This window comes from Lissotriton helveticus, chromosome 7 (assembly GCF_964261635.1).
Source record: "Lissotriton helveticus chromosome 7, aLisHel1.1, whole genome shotgun sequence".
NCBI classification, from domain to species: Eukaryota; Metazoa; Chordata; class Amphibia; order Caudata; family Salamandridae; genus Lissotriton; species Lissotriton helveticus.
Window position 1 is genome coordinate 76,166,025 of NC_136068.1, and position 12,625 is coordinate 76,178,649.

General features: G+C 42.6%; 1 pseudogene; it reads left to right on the top strand.

Moving 5' to 3' along the window:
- Positions 1-11,576: 11,576 nt before the first annotated feature.
- On the top strand, positions 11,577-12,031 carry LOC144766621 (adenosine 5'-monophosphoramidase HINT1 pseudogene; annotated as a pseudogene).
- The last annotated feature ends 594 nt before the right edge of the window (positions 12,032-12,625 follow it).

Below are 12,625 nucleotides of genomic sequence, written 5' to 3' on the forward strand. Positions count from 1 at the left end.
GTGCTAGAGCCTCGGGTCTCCTGGAGGCTCTGCACTGGCTTCCTGTCCGGAAGCGGATAATTTTTAAGACCCTTACTCTGGCATACAAAGCCATGCATTCCTCCGGAGCAAAATACCTTCAGAAAAGGCTATCATTCTATTACCCTGCCAGGCCGCTCAGGTCAGGAGCCTTGTTTCTTGCTACGGTTCCCCGTGTCAAGAGAGCCCGCATCGGAGGCCGTTCTTTTAAACTATTAGCGCCCCAGCTGTGGAATAAACTGCCTGTGTCCCTGCGCAGTTCCCCTAACCTGTTAACATTTAGGAAGGGGCTCAAAACTTGGCTTTTTTCCTCTTAGTTCCTGGCCCTATTAGGTTTCTTTCTCTCTGTTTTTATTTTTTCTCTTTCTTGTTGTGTTATGAGATTGTGTGCAATTCAAAGCGTCGGGACACTCTTCTGAGTAGCCGTACGCTATATAAAACCCCGGGATAACATAACATAACATAACTATGGAAGCCGGGTGCATGAGTGTGAAGTGGTGTCAGAAACCGCTTTGAACACAATGGAGGACTTCAGGAAAGTGCAGCTGCTGAGGAAGGAGAAAGTGTCAGGTGGAATCCGAAGGTGGATTCCAGTTGAGAGGTGCCTGCAAGCAAAGGGGACAGAGACTATTTCACTCAGGAGTGACCGGGAGACTTGAAAGAAGAAAGAAGAATGCCCTCCGATGTCGGGTGTTGCAGGAGAGTTGACAATGACCTTGACTATGCAGCAGTGAGTACCAGGCGACGCCGAGGAAGACCAGGAGCCGTGCACCAGCTTTCCCACGCTGGATGTCGAGTGCTAAGGGTTTGGTATTGCCCTCGAGATGCCTTGCTAACCCCTAAAGTAAGAGAGAAAACTGAAAGAATAGCCTGCGTAACTACCTTTTCTCCTATTTCTAACAAAATTAGGAAATCCATTCTGAAACATTGGCCTACATTAAATGCAGGCCCAATATATCTGGAGAGACCTGTTTTTGCTTTTAAGAAAAGCAAAAACTTAAAAGACCATCTAGTAAGGGCTGCCCTCCCTTCCCCCATGTTTACTACCACAATTGAATCGAACTGGGGTCTTCCACCTACCCTAGGTCACGTAAAGTGTGGTTGTTGCACGGTTTGTGAGTTCACGATTGAATCAAGGAATTTCAGCCACAATGGTGTGACGGTACCTTTGAAGAGCTTTACAAATTGCAATAGCCATAATGTTATTTATGCAATTTTATGCCCAAGCCCAAAAATGTATGTTGGGCAAACTACCCAGAAGGCAAAGACTCGGATATGTCAGCATCGAAGCCGTATCAGGTGTGGCACACAGAATGCACCACTGGTGGATCACTTTCTGGAACAAAGACACTCCGCAGATGACATCAAGTGGATAATCCTGAAGACTGTTAAACTTCCACCAAGGGGTGGTAACTTGGCCCAACTGCTCAACCGCGAAGAACTAAAGAGCATCATTCAGTTTGACACTATCCACAGTGGACTAAATAGGAATGAGGACTGGACTACCCTTCTATAGTTCCAACGAGATACAAAGACTGTATTCTGTTCCTGGCTCAACTAAAAGGAATATGAATCTGAAACTGGGACTTCTACATAATTGCAAACCGTGACAATTCATGTTTTGTTCTGACCGAAATTGTCCACACCATGATTCTAAGGAAAGCTTTGATATGTATATTAATAAGCTTGCTTATTGTATATAAGAATTGTTTCTGCACAATCAATTGTAAATATAAGTCACTTTGGGTGTTCACAAAAAACCCCTCCCTTCAGCTGCACAAATGCCCCGATTTGAGGTACTGCCTCCACATCAAATGTACAAATGCCCAGTTTTCAGGCACTGCCTCTACATCACTGAGTAAAATGCCGCATAAAATACACTGGTCGGTACTGCCTCCACATCAAATGTACAAATGACCAGTTTTTAGGCTCTGCCTCTACATCACTGAGGAAAATGCGCTGGTCGTTACTGCCTCCACGTCAAATATACAAATGCCCAGTTTTTAGGCACTGCCTCTATATCACTGAGTAAAATGCCGCAGAAAATGCGCTGGTCTGTAATATGTAACGAAAAACTCCAAATATTGTACAAAAGGTAACGGTAAAAAACCCCAAATACTGTACAACCAGCCACTCCAGTATGGCGGCGTAAATGATTCTATGAAGCCGGCTATGATTTTTTCGGACCCCTATCACGTGACCTAGTATCTCCACACACGTGATCTACGAATTGCCCAATAAGCAGCGAACAGTCTTCCAACACGGAAGCAATCCTGCTGATCACAACGCGCCACCGATGCACGCAAAGCCACCGGTACCTCGAGGTAAGCCTCTGACTACTCGTGAGTTAGAGTTCACAAAGTCCGATATTTTCCGCTAAGAACGTTATTCTGTTCCACTACAGGAGACCTTTAATTTTCGGGCCCTCACGGAGGATACCAGCGCCGATTTTTGAATTGCAGTATGAACTATTTCTACTGCAGCTAAGTATGTTTTTCTTTTTAACACCCACGGCGCTCACAATTTAAAATAGATTAAATCGTATCTCACTCCTGCCCTTCTCTCCACTCCACACATATCGGAATTCCGTAATGTAAAAGGGAGATCAGAATTTATCGATAGTGGGTCCCAGTCAATACCCACCACAAATCAACACAATTGCCGTAGGTACAATCAATGAAATGTCACTGAATTCAATTGCAACTCAGTTCTTTTAGTGACTTCTGTTTGAACTCAATTCTTTCAGATCTCCTGTCTAGAAGTTATTTTGTGTACAGAAAATCCTTTTAAAGCGCGAAATACTGGGACTAGTATTACAAATCCCGAGGGATTAGATTCCAAGGTAAAAGTGTGCTGCGTACAATCATTTCGCTAACAGCCCCAGCTGAACACCCTTTTAACTCTGGCTCTAATTCTGTACTTACAGTCCAACCCGGACTCAAAAATTGGCGCCACAACCTGAACCGCATCCTTGCTGTGCGTAATTGAAGTCCAGCTCGGAATTCCAACCTCCAAACATGGTAAATGATTGAACCGTTTGCCAGTCCTGGTTTTAACTGAGAAATTAATAACTTTATAGTACCAGTAACAATGTGGCTCTCCCACCTTCTGCCAACAGGATGTCGTGTTATTTCCTTAATTATTGAAGACACCCAACAAAGAACAAAAAACCTCAATAACAGATACAATTCTGGTATGTGATATCCACAGCGCATGCTAGACACCTTCCCTAACTATGCTACACTCCCATCGCTTTTTATGTAAATCACAACCCACTCTCGGCCCAATTCTCCAGCACGGCTACCACGTCACCACCACGACCTCACCTCTTCCTAGAAGTATAGGTCACATCACAAAGAAACCCCTCGGGATACCACCAAACGGTCAAAAAAGATTCTTCACATGAACTGCACGGAATGCACACGAAATGCACTGCGATTCCGAATTCAGTAACTGGCGAGCATAAACTGTACATGTCCTTTTCACTGATTATACTTCTGTTTTGTCTTTTTCCCTTCTAATTCTTCCCATAACAGGCGGTTTTATGTTAAAAGGTTATATTCAGGCAAAAGTTTTGATTAAGAAAGTCCTGAAGATGATCCCTTTATAATTGAGCTTGGGATCGAAACGTCCGTCGACTGCTTTAAGAGTGTCCCATATTCGTAATTTATTGCATTAGAGTATGGTTGTCTAACTCCAGGTCACACTGTTGATTTAAATTTATGTCAGTGGCCTGCTATCTCACTTTGTTTGCCTGATATTGTCTGCACTTACTGTCCTCTTTACTTCTTCCTTTGTGTATGGCACAGGACTGTGCCTTACAGTAACCTTGATGTCTTTGGTTACCTGTTTTATTCATACATCTAGACAGATTATCACTTGAATAAAGATACCCTGCCCGGCTGGGCAAGGGATTTTATATACTATATAGTAGCCCATTGTGGTCTATATATTATTTTGCTAAAACTATTTTGTTTATGCTTGGGACCACTTGTTTTCCTTGAAATAAAGGGTTTGGTGTCCGGCAGGAGCACCAACAAGCCTTGGCAAATGCAACCAACGCAGAAGTCTAAGAAGGTGCAATGTCGGGACCAGCAATGTCGGGACCAGCAAGGTCCTGGGGACTCACCACAAGCAGGGGAGTAAGGGCAGGCCCTGAGAAATCAGGGGAGCCCAAATGAAACAAAGATAACCCTCAACAGGACCCACAGGCCGGAGACACTGGAGTCGCAAGAGGACCTCGAGCAGCCAGAAGTTAACATGAACAGCCACACTTTGCCAAGGATGGACACTTTTATACCATTTATAGCCTTTAAGTCACCAACAGTAGCCATAATATATCAAGGACCAGCCACTATTTTGACAGGAATAACCAGAATGTGGTCAGAAACAGCCAAAACATGTCACATATGGGCAATATTGGGCCAGCTATAGTTAGACATTTATTTTATAAGTTAGCTTACACCTGGCGTGTTCCAATCGTCAATGCTGAATTATAAATGGAAGCAAACAACATGCCTTTGACAGTTTTGTATCTCAAGAAACCGGAAAAGAACAGGAAGATTAAACTGAGCAAACTGACAAGGGAGCATGTTTATTTCACCAAAACTATTGAAATAGAACATAAAATTGTCACAAATAAAAAAAACTAGCTCTAAGAGAGCGGAAAGCGGTGTTTTCTCAACTGATCATAAGTTCAGGCAAAGCAGGGATGGGATAGATTGTGCCTCGCTGTTTCTACTTATCAGAATTTCGAACAACTCAAATATACCAAATGACAAATTTTGTAGATTTACAATGCCGAGCCTTTCCTGTTTTTGTTGGCTTCCAAAAAGCGTTGCATTTTCTAGGCTTCTTTAACAAAAGCACACAACGCTCAGACGCATCACCTATGTAATCACTAATTCAATTTAAATAGTGTTGAATTGTGTTGGGCAACTAGAGCCAGTTGTTTGAGGTGACCAACAAATGTTAACTACAAAATGACAATAAATCCCGAATGAGAAAAGTCTCTGCTGTATCACATGGCTGCTCAGAATGTGAGAAATACTTAAAAGTTTAATTTAAAAAAACTAATTTTATTAGGGTTTTATAATAACGCAACCAATTAGCAATTTGCTGCTCAACAAAGTTCAGCCACATATATAGAGTAGAAAATAAAAAGCATTTACTAGGGTGCTTTCTAGCTCATCGCGGATAGTGGTGAATAAAGAGCACCAAAAGTGGAATATTAAAAAATAAATCAAGCAACAGAACAGAAATCAAGGCTAAGAGAGTAGGGATAACAGGAGTACATAAAGTGAGGGAGGGAGACAGGGACCAATAATTTTCTGGCTCTTTCCCCGTGTATTCCAATTGACCAAATTACTTTTTATCAACCAATATTATGTTGTGTGGGATGAAGGAAAGATTAGGCTTTTGGGATCCCGTTGTGATTTGAGGGGTGAAGTAAGGAGAAGGGCTAAGAGATCCAGTCAGTCATGACATTATCTAGGTAAGGGTGCATACCTCATTTTATTAGAGGCTGTGGTCGAATACGTTCTGTGTATCCCTACAAAGGCAGGGGCAGGGAGGGACTAGTATTCACTTCTGGTAAAACCTGTGTAGGGTGTGGGCCATTAGTGAACTAAGTAGTAGATCTCACAGATGTGGATGTATGTCAGTACAACACATTCTTTTTGATCGCGATACTTTACAACGCGGTTTTCACAACGCAAGTCATTACAACGACTTGCGTTAGAGGGTGCTGGATTGAGGATTAATTTAATTTTCTATTCCAACTCCAGCCCACGTAACAGTAGGGAAGGTGTTGGAATAGAAAATCAAACTATTCCTTAACCAAGAGCGCCATCCAGCGCAAGTCGTTGTAATGACTTGCGTTGTAATGGCTGCGTCGTAAAGGTCGCGCGGTGTAAACACCGCTTTGTAAAGGATGTTTCCCCACTGATTTCACATCATGGTCTTGGTACTGGCACAGTGGATATTCGAAGCAGTGCAGGAGAAATGCGATAATCAAGCGCATGCTTGAAGAGTGTGCCAGAGCTCCCGGGTCTGGGATCATCTATGTTCCCTAGCCTGTTCCGAGAGCATAAGAGGTGCCCAAATGTGTCTGAAGACTGCCCACTTGGTATGCATTTTTAAAACATACGTTCATGTGAGGTTATCTACATGCGTTCAGACCGCCATTCTTCATGTGTGGGCACCACAGGATTCCTCCAGTGCATCAGGGCACAAGCTGTAGCAGTAGCCAGTGATGTTGCAAGCCGTTTATGTACTGGTAAGCTCTGTATAACAGATACACCATGAGTCAAATGGGTCACGTGGAGAACCTGAAAGTCATAAAAGCAGACAGTATTCCCTACAGCAGTCCAGCACAGCATCAATGTGTGGCAACTCCACAGTATATGATGCAAGAGCAGACCTTTTGAGAGCAAGTCCAACACTTTTAGTGTTGCAAGGGGCCGGCCCAATGCAAATGAGCAGAGACCAATACCAACTGTGAATTATCTTCAAGAGAACCGGAGCCTGTCGTCCTTGATCAATTTGTCATGTGAGAAATAAGAAGGCCTAGTCCTCTTTGAAGTTGTCACTTTGTGGCATTGCTTGCCAGAACAATATACTACTTTTCCCACATTTTTAGTGAAGTAGCTGTCAATGAGCACCCCACAGAGGCCAAAGACTACTCTAGCTATTAACCTCCCCAATAAGAACTGACATATTGTAAAATATTTGGTGTGTAATGTAATCAGCTCCAACAACAACCATTTCTGGAGACAATGAGAGAGCATGCGAAACAGCCAGGTATGAGTGAGCTGTAGCTGAAACTCTGGGGTAAGTCTAAAGACTTCAGAGCCCTCATCCAATAATTGATCCACTGGTAAAATTGCCTTTTCCTTCGACTTCATCAATTGGATCGTAGTGCCGCCTTACAGGATTCCTACATTATCCCAAATTGTTGAGGCTGATGGAGCAGGGGGTCTACTCCAAGCTTCTTGTGAACATATTGCCAAGTAGTAATCATTGCACTAAGTATAGCATTATCTACATCAGGCAAAAGAGTTCTATGCCAGCATAATAGGACTAAACTTTGCCCACAGTGGAGTCATTCTTCCAGTGGTCCGGCACAGCAAGATCAACAGTCTGGTATCGCCATGATGGCGGCCGGCTGCGATAGTTGGTATGCCTGATTATAGAAGCTAACATGTGATACTCCGAGGGGCCCAGATGTAGGGCATGCAAGGAGTTTGCAGGGTTTCAGCATTGGACATATTCCATCACTTATGAAGGCTTTAATTTCAGCAGTGATACAGAGTAGAATGGATTTGAGGCTCGATAAAGAGAGCATTTTGTATAAAAAGTGGTTACGGGGGCCACAACTATTCTGATCACCTTTATTTTGCCCTCCAAGAATGGCTTTTGATGGACCTCAATTGTGACGTTTCTGGTCATGGAAATTAGAGGTCACTGGTTGTCTTCCATCATTTTCTCAAGTCCCCCATTAGCCATATTCCAAAGTATTTCAACCCTTTAGGTGCCAAATGCATTGAGTGGTCCTATCAGTCTTGTGCCATGGGCAGTACTTCGGATGCACTGAAGTTTATTTTAAACCCCAAGAAGTATGAGGAGCGTACAATGAGTGAAAGTGGTCAGTGGTATATCTGAGGCGGAGACTGTAAGTAGTGTAGTGTCATGTGATCATGTGCAGCAGGACTCTTGTGGTCCTTGATGGACTCCCCACAAAGTTACGTAATTAGCTGGGAGGTATTTGGTGTGTCTGGGTGTGATCAATAAAGTCTATGACGTATTGCGCTCAGTTAATGGTTGCATGCCGAAGAATAAAGACATGTGTTCAGTGTGGGGTGTAATCATTTGTGTGCATTAGAGCGGAGGTGGCAGCGACAAGTAGGATATTGTTTGCATAAAGAATAGATTTTACTTGACCAACTCCCAGTTCTGCCCTCTCAAGTGTGCAAAAGAGGTCCTGCTTTATCTAAATCGGTTGAAATATTCAGTATATCAACCATACAGTCTTTGGCCAGCCCAAGAAGTTCTGACAATTAGTAAAGACAGAAGTGGTCCCTGTGGGGGCCTTGACTTCCACAGTAATAGGTACAAAAACCCTACTGAGACTGTTTTTCATTGCACCAATATAGGGACAGTGAACTCGAAAACATACTTAATTCATTTTGCAACAATACTCATGACTCAAGGGTTTTTTCAGCCTATAGCACTTTGTTGCTGTACCTCTCTACTGACAGTGAACTCAAAGATGGATGATTGATTCAATTGGTGAAACCACTAAAGCTACAAGGGTATTTCTCCGCCTACCGCGTGTTCTCGGCGATGTGTTTGTTCAGTTACAACTTCGTTTCTATAGAGGTGTTATGATACCAAGTTAACAACTAGGGTGGCTCTCCGCCTACCACACTTTGCGGTGTTTCGTAGTAGAAGAATGACAGGTCGCTACCACTAGAAAGAACTCTTCTAATTTCACAGAGGATTGAACAGTGTTGAAGCCAAACTCCACTGGCATTTAGCCCAGTGGAAGCACCGTACCACGCCGGATCATTTGTTTTAGACCATCCGAACCACACAGATCTCCAGATAGTGTTGGTCTCTTACCGCAACCGCTTTACAATTCAGACCCCAGCCATGATGATGTTTTCTCAAAAGACCATTTAACACATCTTCATTGTGGGATTTATGCCACAATTTTCTGGTGCCTCCTTTGTATACTTCTGTCTTGACGATGCCCCTTATCTAAATAATTTGTATTGTGAGTCGAAATGGCGACAACTATCACAGAGGACAGTTTTTTAATTTGACTTAGGATTTTAACACTCCTACACGCAATGTTGATTATTACATCATGTTTTCCTCATTTCAACTGATGGTTTTTGTACCTATTGCCATGGAAGTCATGGCCTACACTTCCCCCAAAGGGACCACTTGAGTCTTTACTAATTGTAGTAGTTGCTTGTGATAGACATTCTTCTTTTCTACTACGTTACATGTAGAATACTTCTGCCGTACGCCATTTTAACAATTTAACACTTACCTCATCAGTTAATTTCTACTCATGGTGTTATTACTACCACTGGCGTATAGATCCTGACCAATCTTAGCTTTTTCATTGTTCGCTTTTATTTCTCCATGGTATGCAAGGTTGTTTTGCCCCTTCCATTTGGAATTCAGGGGTCCTTTTTTTTCAACACACCACCCAAGACGTTCAGTGTATTATATAACAGTTTTTTGGATTGGTCATCAGTTGGTTGGCTAGGTTGTTTACATGCTATTTCCTACAATATATTTAGTGTGTGACTGCAGGCGAGAAGACTCTGAACCTTGAAGCTAATATGCACCCCACATTAGGCTACATTGTCACCGATTTTATTGGCCAACAGTGCTTTCACTTGCATGTAAATTTACACTGCTTTTATCTTACAGTTACTGTTAATATACATGTATCACTCACTTTTTATAGAGGTTTGTAAGGGACACGAGTGGGGTGAGTATGCTGAAATGGTTTGTTGGTACCAGGAAATACACAAATTGTGTAAAGTTTTGTTTTAATACTCTAAGGTTTTAAAATATTGGTTTATGCTACTCCCTACAGGGCTCAGGGCTGATGATTATTAACAAACATGTATGTGAGCATTAAGCCTCATTTTTTTGTATGCCTAATATTCATAGGTTACACCATATTGCGGCCTGAAAAGGCAGAGCCATTTTCGGCTCACATCCAGACATCTTTTGGGGCTGGGGGCCAGATGCCGAAGCATTTCCACTGGTGGCACCAGACTAATTAAATCTCCACATAAATTATCTAGAGCTACTAGCGTTATCGCTTGCAATAAAAACACTTGCACCTTACAAGTCGCACTGCTGCTACTCTGGATGGACAACATCTCATCCAGTCTGCGGCATAAATAAGCTGGGCGGTACCTAATCGCAAGTCCCAATAGACATAGCAAAGAGCTTTTAGCTGTTTTGCCTCAAACACCGCATTTCTATGGGAGCAGAGTACATCACAGGATGAAGCAATGTAGTAACCAACTTGTACTCGAGACTCCTTCGGGACTCGAACTATTGAAAACTGAATCCCTCAGTCTTCCAAACTCTCCAGACTATAGGGTTTATGCAACACAGACGTTTGCTTCTCGCCTATCCACCCAGTTGAAGAAGTTCTTCTTTTGGAGGCCAGACCCGATGGCCTTCTCCAGAACAGGCACAGCCCTATACCGTAGGCCTTCCCTCTCTACTTGAGGATTCCCAGAGTGTCGGCTCAGGTCTGAAACGAGAGGAATTGATACTGATGACACCGCTCTGGAGAGCATAGTTGTGGTTTCCTGTACTTCTAGAGATTTCCTGTGACTCTCCTATCTGCTTTCTCATGATCCCAGATATTTTGGCAGATTCAGCAGGACATCAACATCCTCTAATCTTGCAGAACCTCTTGCACCCCCTGGTATGGGAAATTTCAGGAGATGCTGGCTCATCAGAACAACCTGAGAGTTTCATCGCTCAATCCTGGTTTGCCTCCACTCACAAGACATACTTTTCAGCTTGATGAATAACAATCAGTTATTTCAGTGGTCACACATTAGTACGCGGGAATCCAATTGGTAAGCATCCTCTGGTAAGCAGAGTTATGTAAGGTATCTGGCTGGCTAACCCCCCTCAGACCAAATATAGTCATAATGGGACATGAATATTGTGTTAAATTTCCTTTAGAAATGGCCTGCTAATTTAGAGCTTAACAAGAAACAACTTTCTGCAAAGCTAACTATGCTTCTTAGCCTCTTCAATTTTCCCCAATTTTGCATGCTTTAATTAAAGCAATCAATTCGGCTATTTTATGCAGACTTGACTCCAGGTAAATAGGATGCTTCGACTATTTCAGCCAATGTACAAACAGCATAAGCAGCACTAAACGCTCCTTCCTCGTGCCTCATGCACGAGCCATCTAAAAATAGTTTATTTTCACAATTGTTCAGGGGCTCTTCCTGTATGTCTGGGTGAGGTTTGGTACAATATTCAGTAACATCTAGGCAGTCATGTTCAACATTATCCCTCACTTCTTCTCCAGGCACATCAGGTAATAAGGTGGCTGGATTCAGAACTGTACACCTGATTACTGTTAAGTTTTCTGCTCCCAAAATAATTCTTTCATATTATGTCGTTCTACATGGGGTAAGATACTGAGTTCTTGTTCTGGTCAAAAGAATTTCCACTGAATTAGGGACATATACTTTCACAGGATGTCCCATTACAATAGATTCACTTTATTCAAGACTTGCGCACGCAGCAGCCACTGCTTTCAAACAACCAGGTAATGCCGAAGCTACAGGGTCCAAAGTAGCAGAAAAATATGCCACTGGGTGTCGCATCAAACCATGTCTCTTGGTTAGCACTGATAGCGCACAATTCTCTCGTTCGCAACAGAATAATTCAAATTCTTTCGTATAATCGGGCATTCCAAGAGCAGGGGCTTCGCATAGATAATTTATTAACTTTACAAAAGCTAGCGCGTGTTACTGAATGGTCGGTGACAGGGAGCAAGTAGCATGTGTGACGAGATTAGTAAAGCCCAGGCCGCCCAGCCTGGGGGTGATACAATCTTTGGTAAGATTATCCGCAAGGAGATTCCTGCAAAGATCATACACAAGGACAGTCAGTGCATCACCTTCCATGATATCGCGCCACAAGCCCCGATCCACTTTCTAGTCGTTCCAAAGAAACCCATCATCAGAATATCTGATGCAGCACCTGAGGATGAAGCCCTTCTTGGACATTTAATGATTGTTGCTGCGAAGTGTGCTGCTGAATTGGGAGTAACCAATGGCTACCGACTGGTGTTGAATGAAGGTCCTGATGGCGGGCAGTCCGTATATCACATTCATATCCATCTTCTTGCTGGCCATCAATTGGGCTGGCCTCCAGGCAAAAAAGAGTGTCTTATCAATGCCTTAAAGCCCATGTTACTCCTGAGAGTCTAATGTTTGCCTCATGTTAAGTGATGTATGTTTCTCTTCAGGAATAAAACTACAGATACACCTAAAATGCAAACAAGGATTTTTGGCCCTTCCTTGGATTCCTTGACAATGTGCACTTACAGGAATTGCAAAGTCTAAGCTGAAGTGATTGACTTGTTAAATATAAACATTTTTGAAAACCAAAAATAAACAAATAAATAAATAAACTTTACAAAAGCTTCCATGCTTTCACTGTCCCATTCTACAGGATCTTTTGCTGGTTTTCTTGTCATTAGTATCAATGGTTTAGCCAGGAAGGAAAAGCCCACAATCCATTACCTACAATATCCTACAACACCAAGAAACATTCTGATTTCTTTCTGGGTCTGAGGTAACTGCATCTGATTTATTATTTTAATCCTTTCAGGTGTCACTTTCCTCACTCCTCCTTATAATTGCTCTCCCAAATATTTACCTCTGTTTTGATAAAATTGTAGTTTTTCTGGTGACACCTTATGCCCTCCATCGGCCAAATGGTTTATCAATGCAATAGAATCTAGGACACAGTCTTCTCGTGTTTTTGAGGCGACTAATCATCTATATATTGGACCAAAACTGAACTTCTGGGCATC